This window comes from Macaca mulatta, chromosome 12, assembly GCF_049350105.2.
Source record: "Macaca mulatta isolate MMU2019108-1 chromosome 12, T2T-MMU8v2.0, whole genome shotgun sequence".
Taxonomy (NCBI): Eukaryota; Metazoa; Chordata; class Mammalia; order Primates; family Cercopithecidae; genus Macaca; species Macaca mulatta.
Genome location: NC_133417.1, coordinates 118,085,872 through 118,112,170, shown reverse-complemented (window position 1 = coordinate 118,112,170; position 26,299 = coordinate 118,085,872). Strand labels below are relative to the sequence as shown.

The following is a 26,299-nucleotide window of genomic DNA, read 5'->3' as shown; positions in this document are numbered from 1 at the left end:
ACTATACCAGTTAATGCTTTTTCTTTGCAAGCAACGACAGAAACTGGCTAACTTAAAGAAAAGTGGGATTTAGTGGAAGAATGTGGAGCAGCTTTCAATACCTAGGAAACAGAAGCATAACCAGACCTCCAGAGAGACAGATGCAGAGCAGTGGTGGGGAACTGGGTGAAGAAATAGATACAATCTCTTTGGGAAGATTGAAAAAAAAAAAAAAAAAACTCAGCTCCAACCATGTTCTGTCCTTGGGCCAAATTCCTGGAACTTCTATCTGATGGGTCTTGGCAAGTGAGAGTAGGGTTGGGGAGGAAGTGCCAACTCACCCCTTTGCACTTTGATCCATAGTCTGACAGTTCCATGAAGATGGTTCCTAATGGCAATGGGCAGATCCCCAGAAAATCAGAGGGGCACTCTCAAAACAAGGGGAGGGGATACTGGACTGGCAAAAAACAACAAATGTTCACCACATGCATTTTTGTTCTATCAAGAGAAAAAAGTTTTCTCTCCAAGTTAGTCCATCTGATCTAGCGTTGCTGACATCTTTCTGCAGAGGGGTTCAAATACTACCCAGTTCTATTTCTTAGGTATTGGCACACGTTATTATTGAAACCTTAGTAACAATTTTAGAAGTTGTCGCTGTTCATTGTAAGTCGTTTTACAATTTTACAATGAGTTATTTAATAGAAAGGCAGCTTATTTTAAGTAGATACTACCTTGCTCATCTCACTTCTTAGGATGATCACATAAACACCTTTTTTTTTGTATATAAAAGCATCTAATTTATATTATGCAATCCATGCACAACACTAACATCAAACATTGTGAAAAATTCATGTTCTTTTTCACCTTAAGAAATGTAAGATGTTTTATTGTTTGCTTCAGGGGATGTTGAATCCATTCAATTTTTACTTTATTTAATTCACTAATGCTCAATTATTATTTTAATCATAACCTGAGTTTGCCTTACCTTATTTTCTCCCTAGTATTCAGTGATGTGGAGAGAGGTAAAGAAGATGTCAGATGTTAAATATAATTAATGTTAAAAACAGATCTGATGAATCAGGGTGTTACTTCTGAAGAGAATGACTCAACAAAGCCTTGCCGGTCATAATTACTAAAAATTAGTCATTCTGTGAGATCTTTTTGCTGATACTAATAGATGAAACACCTTTGAGGGAAACCCTTTTGAAAGTGCTGCAATGTGACCTCAGAGAAACATGCCTTTCCAGACATTATACTAGTTATCAATTCATTCAAGAGGATGTGAGCAAAGTTTTCTTAGAATTTAATTATCACTGAAAAGTGTATTTATGAACACACTTCTTTTCCTAGCTAAGTTCTGGGTAAGTGATCTTTGCTCTGTACTTTGCATTCCATGAATTACTTAAGACTAAAGACTTAACCTCTGTAAATCTCAATTTTCCAGTCTGCATGATGGGGACAATATTAGTGCCTACCTCTTAGGGCTAGATTGAGTATTAACTGAAGCAAAGCATGTCAAACTTAGCATAGTACTGGACACATACCAGAAACTAAGTTAATATTAGTTCATCTAATTCTTACGAAACAATTTTGCAATGGTTTGAAGATTCCACTAATTTTCCCAGCATATTTGGGAAGTCTCTTTAATTTCATCATACCAGTGGATTTCATCTGCTTTCCAGTTTATGTTGCAACTCCTCTTCCCTACAACTGTCAAGTTCCTTTTCCAAGTTATCTTTAGTGTGCAATCGGCTAGATCCTTCCTTCTCAGCTTTTCATGAGGGAATGATCAGGCACATACCCCTCATGGCCAGGCCTGAAAGTGCCAAGAAGATAGGCCAATTCCCTTGACATTTCTCCATGTTCCTCAGGGCCATCTGCTTCCCTTTTCTGCCTCATCACCTTTAGAAAAATCCTCTTTTGTTCTGACGGTTGCCAATGAAGACTGTTGTCACAGTTTGCCAGAAGATGTACTGGCATGCCCAGTGATAATGGACTCCATAGATAGGACTTGGAGTCCTCACGAATGAAATTCCCACTTACCAGGACAAAGTCATAACAGGAAAGATGGCCTCTCAAAGACTACTTTGAAAAATAATAAATTATAGAGAATCATATATTCTTAGCATATGACACATCTCATATAAAATAAAACACTGAGATATTCCTATGAACCTTTTTTCTATTAATACATTATTTGAACTATGTCTTTTTATGGTATTTATTTCCTTAAGATCTTAGACATAAACCTAAGTTTGCAGGGAAACACTCATGTCTGAAAGGAGATGTTCTTAAATTGACATTTTACATATATCAATTATCACAACTTAAGATCCCACATTTACTCAATAGTGCTTAAGGGGTCATGGAGGAAGATTTGATTGATTGTTTTTTAAGTATACAAGGGACAGGCCAGGAGCAGCGGCTCACACCTGTAATACTAGCACTTTGGGAGGCCGAAGTGGGTGGATTGCCTGAGCTCAGGAGTTTGAGACCAGCCTGGGCGGCATGGTGAAACCCCATCTCTACTTAGATGCAAAAAAACTAGCTAGGCATGATGGCTCATGCCTGTAGTCCTAGTCCAGCTACTTGAGAGGCTGAGGCGGGAGAATTGCTTAAACTGGGAGGCAGAAGTTGTAGTGAGCCGAGATCGTACTACTGCACTTCAGCCTAGATGACAGAGTAAGACTCTGTCTCCAAAAAAAGACAGAGTGAGACTCTGTCTCCAAAAAAAAAAAAAAAAAAGTATACAAAGGACAGTTGTTTTACCCAGAAAGGAAGAAATAAGAAAGTCAATTTTTAGAAATTTGTTTAACTGGCATGTGTTGAGTTCCTATACCTTATTAGATACGTTTGAACATTCTTTCATTGAGTTCTTAAAAATATATGAATTAGGTATTATTTTCATCTTCCATCTTACAGATAAGGAAACTAAGATTTAGAGAGTATAGTTCACTTGCCCAAGGTCATGGACTACTGGGAAGCAGGGATATGAATTGAATCAAACTCTTTGCAAATCTAAATTCAGTGCACTTAATTTCTGTGTCATGCCATCACACTTCCTCTCCATGAAAGCTAATTTCTCTTTTAACATTAGCTTTTATAGGTAGTTCTACTAATTATGTTTGTGAAGTTTTGTTTTGTTTTCTTTTCCTTTCACAACTGGCCACAGATCAGCATTCTCATGTTATGAATGATTTAGCTTCGGATTACTCTTCTGGAGGGAGTAGGCAAACCTCAAACTAAAGGCAGGGTTGGAATATAAAAGTCTCAGCTCCTCAAGAGTCCAGAAAAACCTCCTCCCAACAGTGCTGTGGCCTCTTGGCACCTCTCCAGGCCCAGCCTGCCTGCAGGACTTGCTTGCTCCATCTTGCCGGTTCTCAACGGAGAACTCTTTGTTTTGGACCCTGTTCTTGTATTCTGCTCAGTGGACTTGAAAATTGGAGGTTTCCTTGCTTCCTGGTCCTTCCTGTGCCTGGGAAACAGACTTGGAATTCTTCTTTTCTTCTCTTCATTCAGCAAAAAGACAACCCCACCAGTTACCATTCCTTGTATTACTTCTTGGAACCCAGCCTGGGCCAACAGTTAGGCCCCCTGAGAAAAGAAGCCTAACTTCCTTTGCCTATTCCTTCCCTCAATAGATTAAGAAATGAAGAGAAAAAAACCTTCTTAAGATATACTACATAATACTAATATTTACTGTAAAAAATAAAGGCTTAACCCCTTCATTTTCATCACTTGATAAAACTGATATAAGCTAATATCTTCAATAATTAAAGGAAAATAAACAATTTCTTTCCTGCTTCCCTCCCCTTCTGAATATTCGGCATAAATAGTTGCTTGGGTAGAATAAGTTTTCACTATTCATTTGTTTGAATGCTTGTGTATACCCCAAGGTCCCATGACCTCTGTTTTACATAGTCAACTTTTATTTTGCTGAGGCGGAAATAGTGCATGCAGCAAAGACTGCCAGCTGTTTACCAAAATCCCTTCTCCTCTTCTTCCTGAGCACACAGCTAGACTATACTTCCCAGTCTCCATTGCAATTCTGTGTGGCCACGTACTAGACCTGTTGCACTACTGTGTTTTTGCATCCCCTTCTACCTTCTGACTTCCTGAGATGGAGCAGACTATATGCGGTGGACCAGGATGGCAAGGAAAGGTGGTTGTTTTCTAGAGTTTAACAATAAAATACCAAATTCATATTAGAAATATGAATAATTTTACCATATGCTCTGCATATAGAAAGAACAAAAAACTCAATTCTGGAACTGTTTCACCACATGCTTCAACCAGAATTTTAAAAATAAATATATAAATAACTGTGGTCTTGAATTTATAATATTAATGATATGTAGGAATCATTTACATTTTTCAGTTTAACTCACAACATTGCAGGTAGAAAATTAGATGGTATATATATGGAAGTTTAATGATTTACACATACCCACACTTACGTATTTACCAACACACAAAGTTATCACCTTATGATATATTCCTTCTAAATATTTGTTTGGTCCAGACTCTAGAATGAATTTACCTTCTTAATTCTCTAAAACTATGCTATTAGACCACATATTTTTGTGTCTTAAATTGTAAAATTTCAGAACATAGAGAAAAGAAGAAAAGAAATATAAATGATACTTATTTGAGACTACTGAATTCATGCGGAAAAATAGTCCCCCAAGGACATCAGGTCCTAATCCTTAGAATCTGTAAATATTACCTGATATAGGAAAAGGGTTTCTGTCCATAGGAACCTAAGAAAAAACAATTTTTAATTAAAACATTAACAAGGACTTTATAGGTATGATTAAGTTAAGGATATTGTGATGAAGAGGTTATCACAGCTTATTAGAATGGGCCCTAGATGCACTCACATATATCCTTATGAGAGAGAGGCAAAGGGAGAGCTGACAAAGAGGAGAAGGCAATGTGATCAGGGAGGCAGATGGGAGTGATGCAGCCACAAGCCAAGAAGTGCTGGCAATCCCATGAGCAGGAAGAGGAAAGGCCAGATTCTCCCTTAGAACTCCTAGAGGGAGCATGGCCTGAGTGACTCTTGGACTCAGGCATAGTGAAGCTGATTTTGGAGTTTTTGTCCCCTAGAACTGTGAGAGGATAAATTTCTGTGATTTTAAGCCATTGAGTTTGTGGTGATTTGTTATAGCAGTCACAGGAAACTAATCCAATTCCATTTTCTAACAGCTAAGTTCAACTTTGCTAAGTTTATATCTCTGATATTTTATCTCAAGTCTTTCAGGACCTAAGTTTATCTTCCTTTTCCTTGTCCTGGAAAAGACAAATGTCCCACCCATTGTATTATATGTTGTTGAGGGTCTTTTGTGAGCTCAAGAGAAGGAACATCTCTCTTCTCCAGCTGAGTTTGAGTCATTGAAAAACAGAGTAAGATAGATAGAGAGCAAATTATCAATTTTCTCACTGATAAAATTGATTTTGGAGGATGGCCTTACTAACACTGAATCTCAGATTTAGAGAGATTTACCTACCTTATTTCCAACACTGGACAATGTACTCTAAAATTTAGGGTCTGAAATAGCAGAGCAGAATGTGTGCTTTCTCTATGCACATAGCTCTCTAGAGAATGAGGAGGTAAAGGAACTCAATAACATTAAATGATTCCCTCTTCTCCTGAGAACAGAGATGTCAGGATTACTGTGCTAGTGGAAATCTTTTTACATGGAAAGAAGTGCTGGGAGTGGAGATGAAACATTTCCTATGGTTCCATCTCCATATGGACCAATCCAAGATTGACAGCTATCTGTGGGCAGAAACAGTGACGCTCTAGGCTTTACAAGCTGAGTGAAAGAAAACTTAAACCATAGATAGATGGTAAAGTCATAGCTGTTCTCAGCTCAGATGTGGACTTTGGACTTGGGGCAGTGTTCAAGATCCTAAATGAGTCTGCTGCAGTCTAGTTAAGTCCTGAATATCCCCTGAATCACACATGGACCTTTGCTTTTTAGCATATCCACTCACCTCTTCTTTTAATCTGTTACAGGAGACTTCTGCTTTATACAATCAGGTAATAAAACCTGTCTTTATAAATACAATTGTTAGTACGCATGTAGAAATGTAAGTGCTCACTCTTTTATAGACAGGCACTAATAGGTTACCTACTTTTGTCCCAAAATGATTCTTACTAGAAAATTAAAAGAACATTGCATTTGGTGTTAAAAGCCTGTAACCTCAACATGAGGTCTCAATAACCCAGCTGCTATCTATTTATCTTGGTAGATTCATTTATTCTCTCTTTCCTAAGGTTATTTTAGCAACGTTGTGTTATTTGTGATAAAAATTGCTTTTGTTTCCACACTGGGCCAGAATGGATTGAGTAATAACATTAACAAATACCTTGAGCTCACATCCTCACCTTTCACCCTAAATTGTTTTCCAATGCTAACTCATTGTCTCCTCAACATTCCAGTGGCTTAGTGACAAGGGGTATTATTCCCATATTTCAGAGAGAAAAAGGAAAGCATGAAAAAGTCAGAGCACACCTGTATCTAGAAATCAGAGCCTTTGATAATGCTACTATACCTTTTTTTTCTTAAGGGCATACATTGTATTAAGTATCCCTCCTGGTTATTCTGAGTGAGATTGTTGAATGTGCCTTGGGCTGCACGGAGGGAAGCATTAGTTGGAGTTCTGTGGTTGTGCTTGATGATTAAAGTGTGACATAAACATTGAAGTACCTACTGTGTGCAGGGCACAGTGCACTTCTACTCTAAATCTTTGGGAATTCCTGAAACCTTGAGGTTTGAATAAGGGTCAAAGTGGGGGCATTGACTTCCTCTCCTATCCTTGCAAGTTTGCTCAGGTAAGGGAGCATTATAAGACCAAGAAAATATGATTACGTCATTTTCAACTAAGATCCCAAACCACAGAATACTGATCATTTTCAAGGGGTTGACCATTTTCAGTTCTCCATGCAGTGCTTTCTGTCATCCCAATGGGACTTCCTAAAACCGAAACCTTCTCTTTTTGGTGTTATCTAAAATTAAAAGACTTCTTAGTTTTTCAAGAGCAAGTGCTGTGAACTGGAGGCACTGTGAGCCAGCAATACCAATCAGCAAAAGACATTGATGATTCACAGCATTCAATGAAGCACAAAATCTTAATATCGCAATCTCTAAAAGTACTGAAAGTTCTGTCTTAACTTCATGTTTTTAATACAATGGAGTTTCTCAAAAGAAATACATTCTTACCAACTGCATTTTTAAACAAAATATTTTCATAATATTGAGCAAGAAATTTGCTGTGAATCTTTCAAAGTTATTCATTCATTTAAGATTTACGTTAGTGAACAGGTAAAAACCCATTGATGATCTAGTAACATATTATTATTTGATTGTATTTTTTCTTTGTCTTTAAAGCTAACATACTTTACAAATACAACTTTTCATAATGATTTCCAAAGGAAGGTTATTGTTTTGTTTTGTTTTGTTTTTTTCAAAATAAAAAATCTACTTTGTTTTCCTAATTTAAAATTTATCATGTATTACACTGGTTAAAAGAACATAGTTGAGTTCTAAATGCCGTAATTGCCTACAAAGTCAGGAACTGATTGGCTACATCCCAGGAAATGACAGGCCTGCATTCTTACTTGCTAATTTGTTTTAGACTGCATCTTCTTATGCAATATTCATTAAATCAATAATATTTTGGAAGAGTCATCTATGGGTCCAGTGCCATCCTACAAGCCATGGAATCTTTAAAAAGCAAGCTTCTAACTTTAGAAAGCAAGAAATACAATTGGGAAATTAGGAAACAAACAAGCAAAAAAACCCCAAGACAATAGTAAAGTAATACAGGAAAGAGACCTCAGACTGTGTAAATGTCAAGGACTTCATGGAAGGTAAAGAAAGACGTTTCTCATTGGATGAGTGTCTTATCTGGGAAGACTTTGTAAAGGAAGTGAATCCTGAAGACATAGTGAAATGTAAATTTCCTGAGAGGGTTATAGGCACATTTCATCCTCATTAGTTTTTTAAAATTATGTCATTAATGTGTGGACCTTATAGCCCATTTGACTATATAGAAAAATATGAAATAAGAAAAAACCCTAGAGATGACTAATTCCAATCTTCCTGTTCTCTCTAATATTTGTCCTGTGTATTAATATGTATACATATATTTATGTAGTTATAACCATACCATAAATACAGTACACATGTTTAATTATTGAATTTATATAATCAACTCCTTCTACTAATTAAACCTATTTCTCCAAGATTGACCTCTGGGGAGAAAGCATCTTAACCATTTTCCTGCCAATCTGTAAGTTTTCCCACAACAATTAAGCTTCTTACCTAATCCATATGCTCCTTTCCTATTAGAACAGGGAGTAGTAAGTAGGAAAGAAACAGAAAACTCATATCTTTCTCATGGCTGCATGAAGCTATGTAACTGGCCACATGGAAAAATGGATGATGGAGATTAGACCTTCATTTGTTTGTCTACCATGAGTTATTTAGTGATTGCCATGGTATGTGCCAGGGATGGTGCTAACCTATGGTAAGGGAACAAGACAGACACAATCCAGCTCTCAACAAACTCACAGTATAAGGGAGATATAGACATTGGAGTAGAAAATCTTAGAAAAGTGTGGCAAGTACTATAATAGAGAGTATACAGGATGTTATAGCAACCTATAATCTGGGTTTGTTCAGGTAGTCTTTTGAAGGCATTGAATGTAGTAGTGACTAAACAAAGCTGAGTGGTGACTTGAAGTTAGCTATAGGCCAAGGAGGGAAAGCATGAGTTTCAGGAAGAAATAATAGCATGAGGTTTCTCAGATTATGATACAGCAGCAACCACAATAAAGCCCTCAATATGGTTGGAGCGTGGAGGCAGTGGGAGGTGCTGGAATGGGTAATGTGATTGGGGAGGTTAGAATTGGAGCAGGAAGGACCTTGTAAGCTCTATGAGGAAGACTTTAAGAACAAGGGGGAATCATTAAAATTTAAAAGGAAAGTGACATGATTAGTTTATAATTTCACTTAAAGATAGTTACCTTCTAAATTCTCACTGTAATTAATTTATAAATGCCAATATGATGCCAAAGACTTCACTCACAATATATTACTGATTATTCACAATAACCTTTAGAGTAGATACCATCAGTATTCCAGTTATGTAGCTGGAAAACTGAACTCAGAGACGTTAACTAATTCACCCAAAGTCACCTAGTTAGTAAATGGTAGAGAACTCAAGGAAAGATCTATTTTACTACAAAGCTTATGTTCTTTCCGGTGGACCAGGCTGCCTTCCAATTATGTCCAGAACTAGCTGTTGAATGAAAATGCCAAAATATATTTGAAATTTAACTAGAACTGAAGGAGCTTCAAAAACAGGTGAAAAGGTGTGGCAAGCATAGGAGGTGAACAGAGTGGAGGTGAAAGGGTTGAGTGAATCAATTCCTTTTAGTAACAGACTCTACTCTATTTAGGTCTGCTTAAGTGGGTTCTCATGCTCAGGAACTTGTCAGCTAACTGATGTAATCCTTTCAGAATAGGCAAGTTTTCTTCTACAAAGGACAGCTTCATTACATTGGTAACTTCAAATAGTCTCCTTTACTTAGATTGTTTGAGTTTCTGGGCTCACCTTAAATAGGGGAAATGAAAGTGTTCTATTATCAATAAATGATGATAGTAACTCTTTTTGCAGTAGCCTGCAATTTATATGAGAGCTTCTAAAAGATGATTAGCCACTAATTAAGTTTTAGTAAAGCATCAAAGGCAGATAGGCAGTGTAGGAGAACTTCACCAAAAGTTTTGTTATCTATCTTCCATTGCTCATTGAATATCCTCTAGTTCAACCATATACACTTAGTATTTGAAATACCTTATTCCTGTGTCTATCTGTAAGCCAAGGATAGGTATTCATAGCAGTTTTTAGTGAAATATAAATAACACACTTCAACTGTTTTGTTCACAATGACTAAGTGTATAGCGTGTGTTTACAAATTAAGGAATGCCCAGATACAATCAAAGAGTTCTCAGAGTAAGAACTGTTCTTAGAGAACATCTGGTCCAGTCCTCTATTTTGTAGATTTAGGAACTGAGATTTAAATTGACCTAGAGACCTGTTGAACATTATTCCCCATTTCTCTGGACAGTTGTTTCTGCCAAATATGTTTTAATTGACTTTATATCATCGATGGTTGACAAAGCAATCTGATTTTAAAAAACCAAAACCCCATCATCTATGTTATTTCTTTATTATACTAAGCTTCAAATCTCTACTTCATGGAAGCACAGAGAGTGGATCAAAAATAACAAAATATAGTATCTCTTTTGTAGACAACATAAAATTTGTTTTTGCCATTTTCTTTTTTGGAGGCGTTTTGACTGTCTCAATTCTCCTATAATTGGCAGCAGCAATGAAAGCTCCAGTAAGGGAATAAGAATTGTTGAGGAAGTATTTGACAAAAATGCATTAGCTCAATGCAGAAGCATATCCAGTTATTTCAGCTCACCTGGTTTGACTGCAGAGTGTTACTTCACAGTGAGGAAATGGAGCATTTAACGTCTTGCTCACCTTCTAAGTGACCCCTTCATACCACGCCTGTGTTGGGAGACAAAAACAAACACAGAGCTGAGAATTCCCAAGGGCTGAGGGCCAGGTAATCCTCTCAGAACTACTCTAACCTGATACTCCCTGACTAAGGTGGGACTCTGGTAATCTTTGAGGAAACTCAAATCTCCCTTTCTTTTCTTCTTTGCCTTTCCTATTCATTTTGCTTAAAATAACTATCACGCAATTCCAAATATTGCCAATGCTCTTATAATAACTCTCTCACCTACTTTCTGTTGGTAATTACTATCTAAAAAGAAAAGCAAGTGACAACCAAAGATTTTACAATGGGACAGGGACAGGGTTGTTGATCTAGGAATAATCAAACGCTTTAAGTAAAAGGAATGCCTTATACAAGGAAGCATTTGACTGAGAATTGCCAAGCACCTCACAAGCACCATGATGCCTTAAAATCCAGCGTGTGAATGAGGCCTCCCAGCAGAGGCTTAAACCGTCTGGTCCCTCCTACCTGGAGAAGACCATGCCAACGTTGGCCCACTTTTTTGTGCCGGGAACAAGAGGCACTCCAGTCTTTAAGTGAGTCCACAACTCTTAGCACTTAATTAAATAGGAGGACTTTGTGGCTCCAGATTGAATATAACTGTCAGGGAGAGCCTAAACTTCTTGGCCTTGGTTTCCCAGAATGACCAATGAGATGTTAATTTTTCCATTTTTTCTGAATTTGTTCAGTGAGTGACTTTCTGGGGTATCTATAGCAGCGAGACATCTCCGTGGTCTTTGGGAAGGGAGAAGTCTCTTTCTTTCTACTCTCTAAGATTCTATCAAAAAAAATCTCACACTCAGTCTCCTTAACCAGGAAATGTCATCAAACACAGTGGGCATGTATACCGTGGTGCCCTGGCATGCTCTAGGGACTGATAAATCCAGGAGTATTGCAGAACCTGAGAAAACCACATGCATTTGAACTCTGAGAAAACTACTTACTGGCTGTATAACCTTTGGTGAGTTACTTTTCTAGCTTCAGTTTCTTCATCTATGTAATAAGCATTAGGGTACTTATCTCATAAGGGTTTATAAAAACCAAATGAATTAATATATAGAAAGTACTTAGAGCAATGCTGGGCACATAGCAAGTACTCAAAAAATGTTGGCTCTTATCATTTTAAACATGTGATCAGCCCCAGATGAACACTGAGGAGCACAAGAATGAATGAACTATTTCTGATCATAAAGCAAATCACTTAAAATTTTAGACATCAAAGGTATGCTTCACAGCTACATTTTAAAGAACTCCAAGGGATGCATCCCTTGTTTTGTGCAAATGGTGCACCTAGAGCTCTGCAGCGTAATGATCCTGGTGTGCTTGTACTTGCTCTCTGTGGTTCCCTAGCATTTTGTTTTTTGCTGTTGTTGTTTTTGGGATTTTGGGGGGGGAGGGTTTTTTTTTTCTTCTTTCTCCTCCACAAATAATGAATATTTTTATGGTTATGCTCTGTATTGATTTCTTCTGTCACCAGTGACTAGAGTACAATTTATCCTAGGATATTTGAAAATAAGAACAAGTATGTTCTTCTCTGGCTGCTTACTCCCAGACCTAAGACTCCTGTGTGGTGAGATGTGCAGCAAATTAACATATGAACCCAAGTGGTTAAGTCCCTCCAGAATATGATGGAAAACTTCTTTAAGTTGCTGTTATTGCCGCTGCTGCTAAACCTGGATAGAAGTTGCCAATCTTTTAAAACAAGCTTCTCGGTGTTATTTTTAAATAAACACATGGATAGATTTGGAAAACCAAACCTACTCACAATTACTGAGCATGTACTGTATGCAAAGAATTATATAGATGTGAAATTGCAAGAGAGGCATTCTTCAGAGAGAAACTGAATTATGCTAAGTGTAAGTAAGCATTCACACTTTTAAATTTTTCCTTCCAAGAGATTCTTAAGTACACTTTGCTCAGAAAATGAAAGAATATTCCATTAGAGAAATAGAAATCCACTTCAGTTGAAATTGGGGCCCACTTCTGTGAAAACACCCAAATTCTCTCATATATCAAAGACTTGTTTATTCCAGGGAAAAAAAAAAAAAAAAGCCCTGATATGAAATACTGAGGCTGAAGAGACCCCTTGATTTTCGTCAGAATTTCAGCCTGCAAAAGTTTAGAGACAAAAAGTCTGCCAAAAGGACCCATTCCTGACTGGAGTTTTCTGAGCTCTTGCAATTGTAACATCAACCATGTCTTCTGCCTCCTGTGGGGAAAACTTCTGCCAAAAGCATTCCTGTTTGCTGCCTGTCTGTGCTCTACACAGCCCTTCCCCTAGTCTTTTGTTACTTGGCCAAGTTAAGACAAAGCTAGGTAACACATACAGGTGCCAAACACTTTTCAGAAGGTTCCATACATATTCAGTCATGTAATCCATCCAAAAACTTTTTAAAGTGTGTTCTACTATTTTCAAGTGAGAAAACTGAGGCACCCAGAGATGAAGGCAATTGCTCAGAGTTGTACAAATGGAAGCACAGAATCAGGATTCAGACATAGGCCATCCAGCTGCAGAGCTTCCAGTCTCTCAACCCTCCTTTCTACACTGCTCCAAGGCAGTGAGTGCTCTCCATGTGGGTAATAGATTCACCCTTGGGGCAAGCTTTCTTATTCTGATTTTCTCATCAAATTCAACAAAGTCCAAAAAATTTTACAATAGAGAAACTCCCCTTAATCATGCACCTGAATTTGCTGAATAACTTTTCACAAAGCTGGTCTCTAAGTGACATTGCCTCTGAGAGAGAAGCAGCCCTGATTGGCCTTGGGCAAAATTGTGACATGGATGAAATTCTGTCTGTAAAGAAGTGGCCCCAGAATCCTGCTGTTTAGGGAAAACTCATTATATTTAGCAATTGCTTGGGAACAAAAGTGAGAGCCAGAGGAGGCTTTATGGTTCTGCTTAAGAAAGTCAAAAGTAGTTGTTTGCTTATGAGAAGCATATGTTTGCTTATGAGAAGAGGCGAGAATAGGATGAGACTGTGTAAAAACAAAACCAACAACTAGAAACAGTAACATAGTATAACAGTCTGGGAAGTACATGGCCAAAAGGGCACGTGAAAATGCTGCCATGATTTCAGGGATGCAGTGGGGCAAGGGAGAGGAGGTTATCTACATACAATATAGGATATCTTCAGTATTTAAGAATGGGGCTTCTTAGGTTTGATTTGAAGGTGTTTGCATTGCTTCAAGGTAAACCCTATTAAGCCACTCCCCCAACCACACTCCTACACTAGGACCCATCCATGCATCTGTTATGATGGAAGGAGGTGTTAGTGGAAATCTGGGAAGGGTTGGTATCACCATTGTGTCCAGCAGCAGGGAAGCAGGAACCCAAACAGAGGGAGCTCCTGGGAGCTTTTGCCCAGGGGAGTTTGCAGAAATCACAGCAACGGCTCTGAATCTACGCAAGTCTTGGAATTAGGGCATTTTGCACAACATCACCTACTGAAATTCAAGGAGCAGGGTGACCCTAGCCATCACAGAGATGAAATGTCTCCTAAGCTGGGTACACTCCCTCTCCCTAAGAACCCAGAGTTGTCATGGAGCCTCTTATTTAGTGCCCTTGATAAAGCTTTACAACTTTCTTGACTGAACGGGAAATGGATTCCTTGTCTGTTTTTCATGTTCTATATTCCCTTGACTCCTTATCATAGTTACTTCTATTTCTTCGTCACTGATAAAAAGAGAGCTGTCACTTTCATTGCTAAGGCTTTCTTCAGAATCTTTCATTTTTTTTTTTTTCTGGAAATGACCTCAGGCTCCTTGCAGACAAACACTGAAACCAAATAGTCATATTATCACTGTGTTCCTAACCCTAGAGCCCTAGAGACACTTAGCATGGGTGTGGGTTTGCGTAACGGGAAACCAGTGTTGAGCCGATACAAATGCTAACTTAATGTTTAAAAAAATTCAGGCATAATGCTTCAATGATGCCAAGGTAGGGGTGTGTGTGTGTGTGTGTGTGTGTGTGTGTGTGTGTGTGTGTGTCTCAATCACCTAAATGTATTTGATGGGGATACAAACTTCAAGACAAATGCAGAAAGAAGAAAAGGTTTGCATGAATGGATAGGGAGAATGTGGGAAGAAAAATGTCTATATACTTAAGCCTTTCAAGACTTTATGATACTATGATGATATCTGAGAAAGTGGAGGCAAAATCATACTTACCAGAAAAACTAAAAAGAGAAACTCAAATTACATGGAAACAGGGAGAGAGTGGAATTGGGGGGAAGGTGTAGAGAAAATGAAAATAAAAATCCTGATATTCACCAAGGAAAGTAACATGAACTTTGTATACTTTTATTTTTATTTTTTATTTTTTTCAAGAGAACTGTTCAACGACATTCCAGCATCTGCTGCCTAAATTCATTTCTAATTCATATCTTTAGACACCTGTGCAGTTGCAACAGTTTAGCATTCAAAGGACTTGGACTGGCAGATAAACATGTGATAAACACAGATAAAACACCTCACTGTCCGTCCATCTTTTTATCGTTGGCAGGTGCTCTTGAAACAGAATATATAAAAGAAAAGAAAAAATAATCAAACCAACTCTTTCTTTCTGCCCTTTTGAATATATTGTAGGAAATAGAAGTTTCTGACGTTAGTCCACTCTGATTCAATTAAACAAATACCTTCTGCTTGCTCACCACCAAAATGAGGAAGCTGCTTGCCCACAAATTCTCTAAAGGAAGATTCAGAAGAAAAAGGAATTGCAGTTAATCCTTTCCCAGGTCACACCTAAAATAGGTCTCTGCTAATAGGGAAGTTAGTTGTGTTTAAAATATAAATATACATTTTAGAGTATGTCGAATGAATCATTGATGAAAGAGTACGGTCAGAACTTCAAGTCCCCATTAAAGGGGCTGGAAAATATAAGTACAGTATAGTATTTTCCAACCTATGTCTTAAGGTCTGAGAACTTCTATTAGATATTCCCAGAAAAAAATATATCTATTAAGAGTGTTCCTTTGGTTAAGTAATTCTGAGGAAGACTGAGTAAAGAAATTACTGCTCTCTGCAAAATTTGGCAAATGTATATTATGAGTTTCTGAGAGAGAGATGTATATAGTAAGCAGCAACTCTCAAACGTGAAACTATTTTGGCAATGCGAAATAATATATCATGTTTTAAGGAAAGCAGGCTGGAAAATGCTGGCATGGAACAAAATTGTACTTGAAGCTTTGTCTAAGTTTTCTGGGTAGATTATACAATATCAGTAAATAAACATTTTGATATCATACCTGATCTACACTAGCCTTCCTATTTTATTTACTTCTAGTTGTGTGCTGATTTACTATTTATGCTGAGACATCCAGACTTGACACTCGAATCTGAACGTTAATGTCCCTTCTGATGTGCAGTGATGGGCAGTAAAACCAAAGAAAAAGATCCAAGTATCACTTAACAGAGGAGGGCAGTCACTGAGCGCTGAAAGCAGTGGCAATAAATCGCAGCTCCATACAAAGTTAGAAAGTGTCCTTTTGTGTTTAAATGGACACATGATGTTTGAGAAAAGTCACATTATTTTTTCCTCTCAAAGTGTTTACATTTAGAAAAACATGCTTTGTTTTCTCAATGCAAAATCTCAATTGTTTTCCAACTAGCCTTGTCCTCCTTACCCCTTCTCAATTTGGAGTCCTGTTTTTCTCCACTCCTGCGTGTCAGCTTCATTGACCTTTTTTTGGTTGTGGATCTTATACCGATTCTGGTAGAAGGAGAACTTTAGCAAAAACAGAGAATCATGTAGTTTGATACTGCCTGCTTGTTAAATCCTTGCTGTAATAACATTCTGTTCCTACCTGGTTAAGGTATATCGGAATTTGTCACATGAAAGCAAAGCTCCATATCAGCAATAGATGACATTAGAAGAAAGCCATTTGAAGTGACACAGAGACTTTAGTTTAATAGCTGTAATTATTGCCACTGATGAGAATAATGGGGAAAGATATTCATATGTCAAGCAACAGATATTGAAAGAGCCTGAGTCAATCATCTTACATAACTATCCTTAAAAAATGTATAAGGACGGGAAGAAGATAATAAGCAAAGCGTAAGAAAGGAAATGGAGATGTTTTCCCTTAATTATGGTATCCAGAATATGAGGGAAACAGAACAGTTGTATCTTGTGGCAGGAAGACTGCAAATGAAAGGAGCTCTTTTATCTTTTTAGTCATATATTCCAGGATCAAAATTCAGGGAGAAAGTGTATTCCCACTGTATGGATCTTTTTCCTTCTGTTGACTCTTGTCTTCCCTGACAACCACGCAGAAAGCATTCTGGCATGGGCGGGTGATACAGGCTGCATAATGCAGCCTATCAGTCATGTAGAACACACCCCACGGCGATCACAATTCTGATTCAAGACGGGATAAAAAGAGTTCAGTGCACAATGTGGTGTTTAGGGAGGTGATCTGGAAGCATTAACCATACAACTTTGGCAGAAACTGCTTTGTGAATGTGTCAGTGATATCTCAAGTACATGAAAAACCAGCTTTACTGTCCCTTGATACAAGATTAATTTTTTTTTTATTTCCAGAGCATTTACCATTGTATGGTAGACAAATATTATCCCTGTTTTTCAGCTGCAGAAACTGGAATGCTAAAAGGTTAAGCAACATTTACAAAGTTACACAGTGAGTCATTTCTTGAATCAGGAAATAAACTGAAGGCCATGATTCCCTTTTCCCTGATTTTGCTGGCCCCCAAGTGTCATTTAACATTATTTACAGAAGTGTTTTTCTTTATTGTCATGCAGTGAGCTCTGAGAAGATTTTCTAAGACCTAAAAATCATGAAATGCAATATGTTTTAGGGAGCATTAAAATTCAGTCAATAACATTAATTCGTCCAACCCGTTTTATTAGCACTGATTGTGTATAGGAGCCAGAACTTTCCAGTCTTAGTTTTAAATCTACCCATGATTTTAAAATATACACATGACATCTCTTTGCCTTCAGTAAAAGAGGAGTAATTATTCCTACTACAGATTTCATAAGAAAATTATGTGATTATATTACATGATATGCTTTGGGTTGAATAAGTAGAATTACTGAATATAATTTTTTAAAATGAGCACATCACTCTTTCTTTACTAGTACAACTTTGGTAAGTTTCTTATTAAAAAGTTTTTTAAAATATTATCTAATTTTGGCTTATGTGTTTGTAGTTGTCAAAATATAAAACAGCCCTTCTGGAGGTATTTTGTTATGGCACAGTTAATATATTGTCATAGTCAGCCCTTGTGCCAACCACTTTGATACTCTTCCTATGGGGGATTAAGCCTGACCAAATAACCAAACTCTATTTCTCCAGATATCCTGGGTGTTGCTCATTAGTTTTTCTACCCGTGATACTATATTTACGCCCCATCTCTAACTATACACCATTTAAAACTATGGCTAAAACGTAGTTTGGGTTAAGGAACCCAAATTGAGTTCCTTAGTACAACTGAACTGTGCTTTTTATAGGCTGCTGCTTTTAAAATGACTTTATTAAATGATAAAAAAAACAGCAAGGATGCAAATATAGGAAGACAGAAAGAATAACAGAAGTCTAGTTTATACACTGCAGATTTCTGATTCAACTACTCCTGAGTAGAACTCTGCCCTGATAAAATCTGCCTTTTTTACTCCAAATGCTGTTTTGAAGAGTACAGTACAGGCCTTGCATGCCTCCTTTATTTTCCTGGACTTTTTGCATTCTAGTTTCTAGCCTTCTTCCACCTGGGAGATGCCATCAAATGAACCATCCCAGAGAGGCTTCCTCCAGAACGTCCTGACACTTTGTCTCCCTTAATAGTTAGCAAAGGCCTGGCCAGAGCGGTGGCTCATGCCTGTAATCCCAGCACTTTGGGAGGCTGAGACAGGCAGATCACGAGGTCAGGAGATCGAGACCTTCCTGGCTAACACGGTGAAACCCCGTCTCTACTAAAAATACAAAAAATTTAGCCGGACGTGGTGGTGGGTGCCTGTAGTTCCAGCTACTCGGGAGGCTGAGGCAGGTGAGTGGCTTGAACCCAGGAGGCAGAGCTTGCAGTGAGCCGAGATCACGCCACTGCACTCCAGCCTGGGCGACAGAGCCAGACTCCATCTCAAAAAAAAAAAAAAAAAAAAAAAAATTAGTTAGTGAAGGCCTCTGGGAGATTTCTGTCTGCCTTGGTTGTGCTAAAGAGAAACAAGGGCTTGTAACTGTCTTTGAATCAGTTAAGGAGAACAGCAAGACTGGAGGACCCCTCACAATGCTGGCACTGGTAGTGAAAGTGTGACAGCCCCACAGAGAGATAAAATTGGGGGAAATGCCAAAGCAGCTTGATTTTGCACCTATCTTACCACCAGACTTTTTCTTTCATGACTAAATTTTGAGTTTCTAGATTTGGTTTTAGTAAAGAAAAAGGTTGTCTTTGTAAGTTGGTATCAGTATCTTCATTGTGCAGATTAACAGAGACAGAAAAGCTCAGAAAGGTAAACAACTCATTCTCGGTTATATAAGTATGAATTGGTAAAGCTGGAATTTGGATGCATCTACCTTTAAAGGGCATGCTCTGCTCTCTGTGGCATGAAGTTGTGATGTCATCAGATAAGTCATGAGCCCCATGTGGAGCACTGCAGAGTAGTGGTATGTAGGCAGGTGGGCGCAGCCACCAACTAACTTCCCAGGACTTCTGAGCAAGCCCCTTTCCTCTGAGCTTTATGTTAAGAAATATTGTTAGTGGCACCCTATCGATAGTAAGAAATAATTATTAATGCTAACTAAAAAGTCTCTCTAACTAGGAGAAAGTTTTTTTTAAAAAAGGAATTAAAAATCATCATAAGAAAAGGATATGGTGAGCATAATACATATGGTAATAATATAGTATTTCATTGTTAAAGAAACCTTACATATTAATATCTTCTAAACTTTCCATCTGATCCTTTCTGAAGATGATGAAAATATCAAATATGAAATATATAATCAATTCTCATCATTTGTAATTTTTATATCCTATAAAATTGCTGCAAATACTAAACCATTCCTCCTAAGGGAAATACAGGGTCAGATTCTTCTGTGCCTTGTCACAATTTCATTAACCGATGAATACATAACCTTCTTTTATATGTGTTTCTGTTTAAGGACACATTTAATATTATTGTTGATTCATTAACATTGAACTTACAGCCAACAACACTGTAATTTATGAGTGATTGAAACTTATCTAATATATATATTTTCTCCCTAAGGCACATCACAGCCTTAGGAACTCTAGACAGCACTTCAGTGCTGTGCTTGGGGTTCATTTTAAACTGTGAAACACCACAAAAAGCACAAAAATGCAGAAACAAGTGGCAATGAATAGACTGAGAAAAGGCCACTTGTTTATAATATGAGAGCTCAACCAGGAAGGCAGAGCATGGTTTTGTTTTACCTCAGCTGGGACGTGATCAAATTTGTCCCTGTTCTATGCATGTTCGTGAAAGAACACAAAACACTGCTAGTATTGATTCTGGGGTTACAAATAAATTTTTGTGAGTAGGTGAATTCACAAACACAGAACCTGCAAATAATGAGAATCAGTTATAAATAAAATAAACAAGTTGAAATGAGTTTTAATCCTGTGGCTACTTTACTTTCATATACACATTGACAAATCAGTGAACTTAATCTTTTTTTTTTTTCAACATTTATTTTAGATTCTGGGAGTGCATATGCAGGTTTGTTACAAAGGTATATTGTGTAATGCTGAGGTTTGCAGTGTAATTGAACCCGTCACCCAGGAAGTGAGTGTAGCACCCAGTAGGGAGTTTTTCAATCCTTCCTCTCCGCTCTTGTGTTCCCCAGTTTCTGTTGTTCCTGTCTTTCTGTCCTTGTGTACACAATGTTTAGCTCCCACTTATAAGCAGGAACGTGTGGTATTTGGTTTTCTGTTTCCACACTAGTTCACTTAGGATAATGGCCTCCAGCTGCATCCGTGTTACTGCAAAGAACATGATTTTGATCTTTTTTTAAATGGCTCTGCATAGTGTTCTATGTTGTATATGTGCCACATTTTCTTTATCCATTCCACCATTGATGGGACCTGGGTTGATTCCATGTCTTCGCTTTTGTGAATAGTGCTGCGATGAACATATGGGTGCGTGTGTCTTTGTGGCAGAATGATTTGTTTTCTTTGGGCATATACCCAGTAGTGGGATTGCTGGGTTGAATTGTAGTTCAGCTCTTAGTTCTTTGAGAAAATCTCTGAACTGCTGTCTACAGTGGCTGAACGAATTTATATCCCCACCAGCAGTGTATAAGCATTCCCTTCTCTCCACAGCCCTGCCAATGTTTGTTATTTTTTGACTTTTAAGAAAAGCCATTCTAACTGGCGTGAGATGGTATCTCATTGTGGGTTTTGATTTGCATTTCTCTGGTGAGGACTACACCAGGAAGTCTGTTGACCAGTTCTTACCATAATTATCAACCTTGCTTCAGTCTATGCCATTTGAAAGCTGATGATGCATCTTTGACTAAAGTTCTAAGGATAAACCAATTCAAGTATAATAAATTTAAAAATTATTATGTCTCAAAATTAAATCACTCACAGGGATAACAACATAAAATAAATGTTAGTGATAACATGATCGTAGGGCCTGAATTGAAAAAGGGAAAGAATTGGAAGATGGCTTTGCATGTATGCCAGACTTTCATTTCAACATAACTGTTGCTGTAATATCCTCCCACTACCTTTTTCATACCAAGTGCTATAATCCCACGCAGTCCACACGATGCTCTGTGCTATTAAGTGAAGTGACAGAAAAATAAGTGACAGAACAGCAGGGTTATATCACCCAGTGCCTTGGAATTCATACCTAGAAAACAAGTAGTATAAATCACATAATGGAGAAGTCACTGTCACTGATTAGTGATAAATGGTGGTCTTCACAGTATGTTTTTATTATTAGCAGCTTGTTTTTTCATCAAAAGTCTATGCAAAATGAACAGTGCCACAAATTATACATTTTGGTTCTCTTAGATATTCTATGGATTATAACATGCTTGTTTTATTTTGTAGGGTTTTGGTATAAGTTTTAAAAGGTATTAATATCAGTGTGTGTTGAGGGGTTGGGGAATGGTAATGATAAAATTGAAAATGTTGTATAGTTACAGCATGATTGCCATGTATGTGAAGAATGTTTGAAACGGTTCAGATTAGTACTGGGATTGTGATCGACTTTGAGTTGATTCAGGTCTAGTAGAAATCCAGTTATTTTCAAGCTTGTGAAATGTGAAGTTCAAGAAAATTGAATCCATGTATAGCAAAACCATTTTTCTCACAATTTTTTAACCAATGAACATTGTGTGGGAAATTGATTCCATATGTTTTCAAGTCATTTATGCAACTTGAATAATTAAAATATTCATTGGTAAGAGCTGCCTGATGTCTTTAAAGTCAGGAAATTGTCTTATGCCAAAAGTAGACAAACTCAAACACCAAAAGGTCAAGCTAAGTTTGAAATTTCACAACATCCCAAAATGTAATTATTCTAAAAAAATTTAAGTGTTTGCTAATCCCTCATGCTTATTATCACATGGTAGAAAAATAATAAATTCCTTTATCTTCATACTGTTTATTGTTCCTTTTTTACATTTGAAAAATCTTTGCCTATGTGTCTTTCTCTTGCTAAAGTTACCTCCAAATTATGTTGGGGAAAAGTCTGGACTATTAATGACATTGGCAACAAAATCTTGTCATCTCTTTTTGTAAAAAGTAATAACATTAATAAATGCTTCCAGTTCTTTTCTAATTAAAAAGAAAGCATAATTATGAAGATACATTTTGCTTCAATTATATCTAAATATTTCTAAGAGTTGTGATTATTATTCCCATTTTTTAGATGTAGAAATCAAGGTCCTGATAGAATAGACAGCCTGGGAAACCACATCTTAACTAAATAAGTTAAACTTTGCCTGAAATACTTTAGAAATACTTAATGAGAAGCATGCACAAAGGCTATAACTGATACATTTGGCCCTAATGAAATACTCAAGATTAATCTGTTTACTTCTATGTAAGAGAATGAGATGAAGAAAATGTGAAAATAAGGAATGCTGAAAATGTTGCTGTGTTTATAGCATAAGGATGACAAAATTTGGAGCTGAAAGATCTACTTTCAAATTCAGACTCTTCTATCTATTAGCTCTATGAGCTTGGGCAAGTCGCTTGATCTCTGAGTCTCTATTCCCTCATCCCTTTAGTGGGAATAATGACACCTTATAGATTTGTGAGAATAAAGTAAGATGTTATTGTATGAGCATTTCATAAATTAAAAAGTACTATATATATAAATAATAATAATCACAATAATATGGAAATATAGGGGTAGTCCCTACCTACCATGCAATCAGAAAAATTTAAATTTGACCCATGTTATTTATTTTGTTTCATACTACAGATTTAATTTTCCCTTATCCTTATTGGGAAATAGAATCTTACGACAACATAACATGTAACTTATTTCAAAAAATTATTGCGAAAAACTATAAAAAAACTACTTATTTTCCCATCTTTGCATCATTTTTACAAGAAGAGCCCTTTCTTGCTTTGTTTATTTTAAATTTAAAGGCTCTTTAATGCCTTGGAAAATTAATCAATTTAATTTAACATGGACATTTAATTTAAGATGGACAATGGCGTTTCAAATAAGACGTTCTTTCAGGAAAAAGAGGATCAGAGGGCCTGGGGCCCAGGGTCTGGGTGGCTGGTGGGGGCGGAGAAAGAAAACAAATCATTCAGTTGGAAACGAGCTGATACCTGCCAGAACAAAACATGGAAGTCACCCATTGCTGTGCATATTGTGTTCATACTGTAATTAAAAATAGATTAAAGAGAGCTAGAGCATAGCACCTCTGATTGCTGCTCGCCTTCGCCTTCGCACTCAAGAACGAGAAAGCCATGGTGTTAAATTTAGCCAGTGGCACTCAACTAAGCCCAAGCTGTCTAGCCTGGCCTGTGGGCTAGCAGTGCTTTAACAAAGGATGGACAGTTAGTTTTCCTCTCGGAGTTGTTTCTAGTAAAATAGCAAAAAATTAAAAATTAAAAATTAAAAAGTTGATTTTATTTTTTAAGCCGGAAATGCCATGTAAAACTAAGGAACATGAGACATTCTCTTCTCTCTCCTTCTCTTAATATGATTCCTTGAGCTTTAGAATTGGTAATTCTGAATATATTGGGCCTTTTTATCTGCTTTATTGAGATTTCAGATCTGACATTTTCATTCTCTCAAAGAACATATGACTCTGTACAGGGGCCTTGCTAACCTGTAAATCCTGGGGAATTTAAAACCTGTTTTGTTTTTTGTTTTTTTTTTCAGTCTATGAGGTGCTAGTTACCTACCCTTTTCCCTGAATAAGGAAGCTGCTTCTCTGTTCTTTGCCCTTTCCCTCTGCTCCTTTCAAAATGAGTTTCATTGTGTTTACCCAGAAATGGGGCTTTGTGGCACTTAAAAGATTCCAAAGTGGCAGAGGCTAACGTACCAGTAGAGCTGGATTCCAGCTTTCCATGGTAACACCCAGCTTCCCTTCTCTAACCACCTCCTTCTAGTCCAACCAGACAATTCTAATCCTACCTCTGTGGTTGCTCTGAAAAGGCATCCAGTTTGGTTATCAGAAAAGATCTTTCTTAAACAAATATTTACCAGCATCTGTTTTACTCTTTGGAGGAGTGAGTAAAGGAAGGGCTTGATTCTCTTAATCCTTTTGGATCACACGTTGTGTAGATGATGATAGAATGTAGTCAAGTGTACCTAGCACTGGAGCCCAACCTGCAAGGAGAATGACACTTTATTGCCTCAATGATCACAAACCTTAAGTGGCTTGATTGGCTATTCATCTCCTGGGTGACTATTATTCCTATTGCCTTCCACTACAAGTCCCTTCCTTCACATGGCAGAAATCCAGGAACATTCCATGAGAGTTACAATATTTTCCTTTAATGGGCCTTACCTTTTTCTTGGTTCCATGAACCCTTTAAATGTCAAAGTGATTCACATGGGAGGAACTGATCCTACACTCTTCATTGAAGTGCTTAAGGATGTAAGATGTTTTCGCTCATGAAATGGTGTGATGCTTATCTTTTTGCTAATAATGCACTGCAGGTTTGTCATCCTGACATTATCAGTCTGCATGTAGCCAGGAAGTCTGTTGGATAAAAAGGCACAAGGAATGTACAGTATTTGGGTGAAAATATTTTCTAGAGCCCTCACTTTTCCTACCTGCTTTAGGACCCCCTAACTCCTGTGAAGATTATCCCAAGAAAGGATTGGTTCTCCATGTCCTTATGTTGTTGGATATTTCATTTTTATTAGCCACATCTTAGTTTGAGGATGGTTGGCATCAGTGGTAACCCAAATTAATTTGTCTTTCATGTAATCTGACTGTATTTCCCACAAATGTTAATAGAGGAAAGTTTATTCTTTCAAGTTGTTCATTTACCTCATATTTATTCTGAATTAGATTTCAAGATGCCCCTTTTACAAAAGAACAAGTCAGAAAAAGAAGAGTGAGATATTAAAATCTCAAGAAAGAACACACGACATATTTTAAAATTCATTCACAACAATATATTGAGAGCCTTTTCTGCTATAGTTGGACTCTAGCAGAGACTAATTCCTCCATTAGGACCTAGATCCTATCCACTTCTGCCAACTCAGAGATATCACCATGGTGTTTTTTTTCTCTCCTGTCTACATCATCAATTGTTTTACCTCTTCTGAATATTTCTCATCTGCATACAAATGCGCTGGTATACTCCCATCTTAGAAAACCCTCTTTTGACCTGACTCACCCTAGCTACTTCTTCATTCCTCTCCTTCCCTTTTTTAGACAAAATCCTTGGAAGTGTTGAGTCCGCTTACAGTCTCTAAATTCTCTATTTTCTCTTGAACTTACTCCAATAAGGCCCCCAGCACTCCAATGAAATGACCACTCTTGTCAAAGTCATGAATGAGCCTCGCAACACCACATACAATGGTCAGTTCTCCATCCTCATGTTCCCTAACCTATAGTAGCATTTAACACTATCATATCTAAAATTTATCTAAGTTGACATTGCAGTGCACTATTTCTAGGATCCACAACTTCAACTTTCTCTTATTGGCTGATGACCTTCAAGTTTACTTCTTGAATCCAGACCTGATATTTGTCAGAGGCATGGATGAATGATGAATGAATTTCCTTTACTACACTTTATCTTAGGTGTTCTAACAATACTATTATTAAATGGAAAGCTCATTTTAATACCTGCAGAAGTACTGTTACAACTTTACTGATAAGACAATCATTTCAGAAAATGTGGTCTTCTTTTTCCAAGGGAAGTTATTTTAGTAACAATCATAAAGCACTATAGCTTTATCTTTATGGTTTTGTTTTTGTTTTTGTTTTTGAGACGGAGTCTCGCTCTGTGGCCCACGTTGGAGTGCAGTGGCGCGATCTCGGCTTACCGCAAGCTCTGCCTCCCGGGTTCACGCCCCAGTAGCTAGGACTACAGGCGCCCACCACCACGCCCGGCTAATTTTTTGTATTTTTAGTAGAGACAGGGTTTCACCGTGTTAGCCAGGATGATCTCGATCTCCTGACCTCGTGATCCACCCGCCTCGGCCTCCCAAAGTGCTGGGATTACAGGCGTGAGCCACCCGCCCAGCCTATCCTTACGTTTTATAAACAGTGAAAGTTGTACATGTATAGATAGTCTGTCATGCCAATTCTG

At 37.5% G+C, this 26,299-nt stretch overlaps 1 long non-coding RNA gene across 1 annotated transcript in view; it reads left to right on the top strand.

Moving 5' to 3' along the window:
* Positions 1-26,299, top strand: part of LOC144333472 (uncharacterized) — a 342,525-nt gene that overhangs the window by 5,868 nt on the left and 310,358 nt on the right. The gene's annotated exons all lie outside the window — the stretch shown is intronic.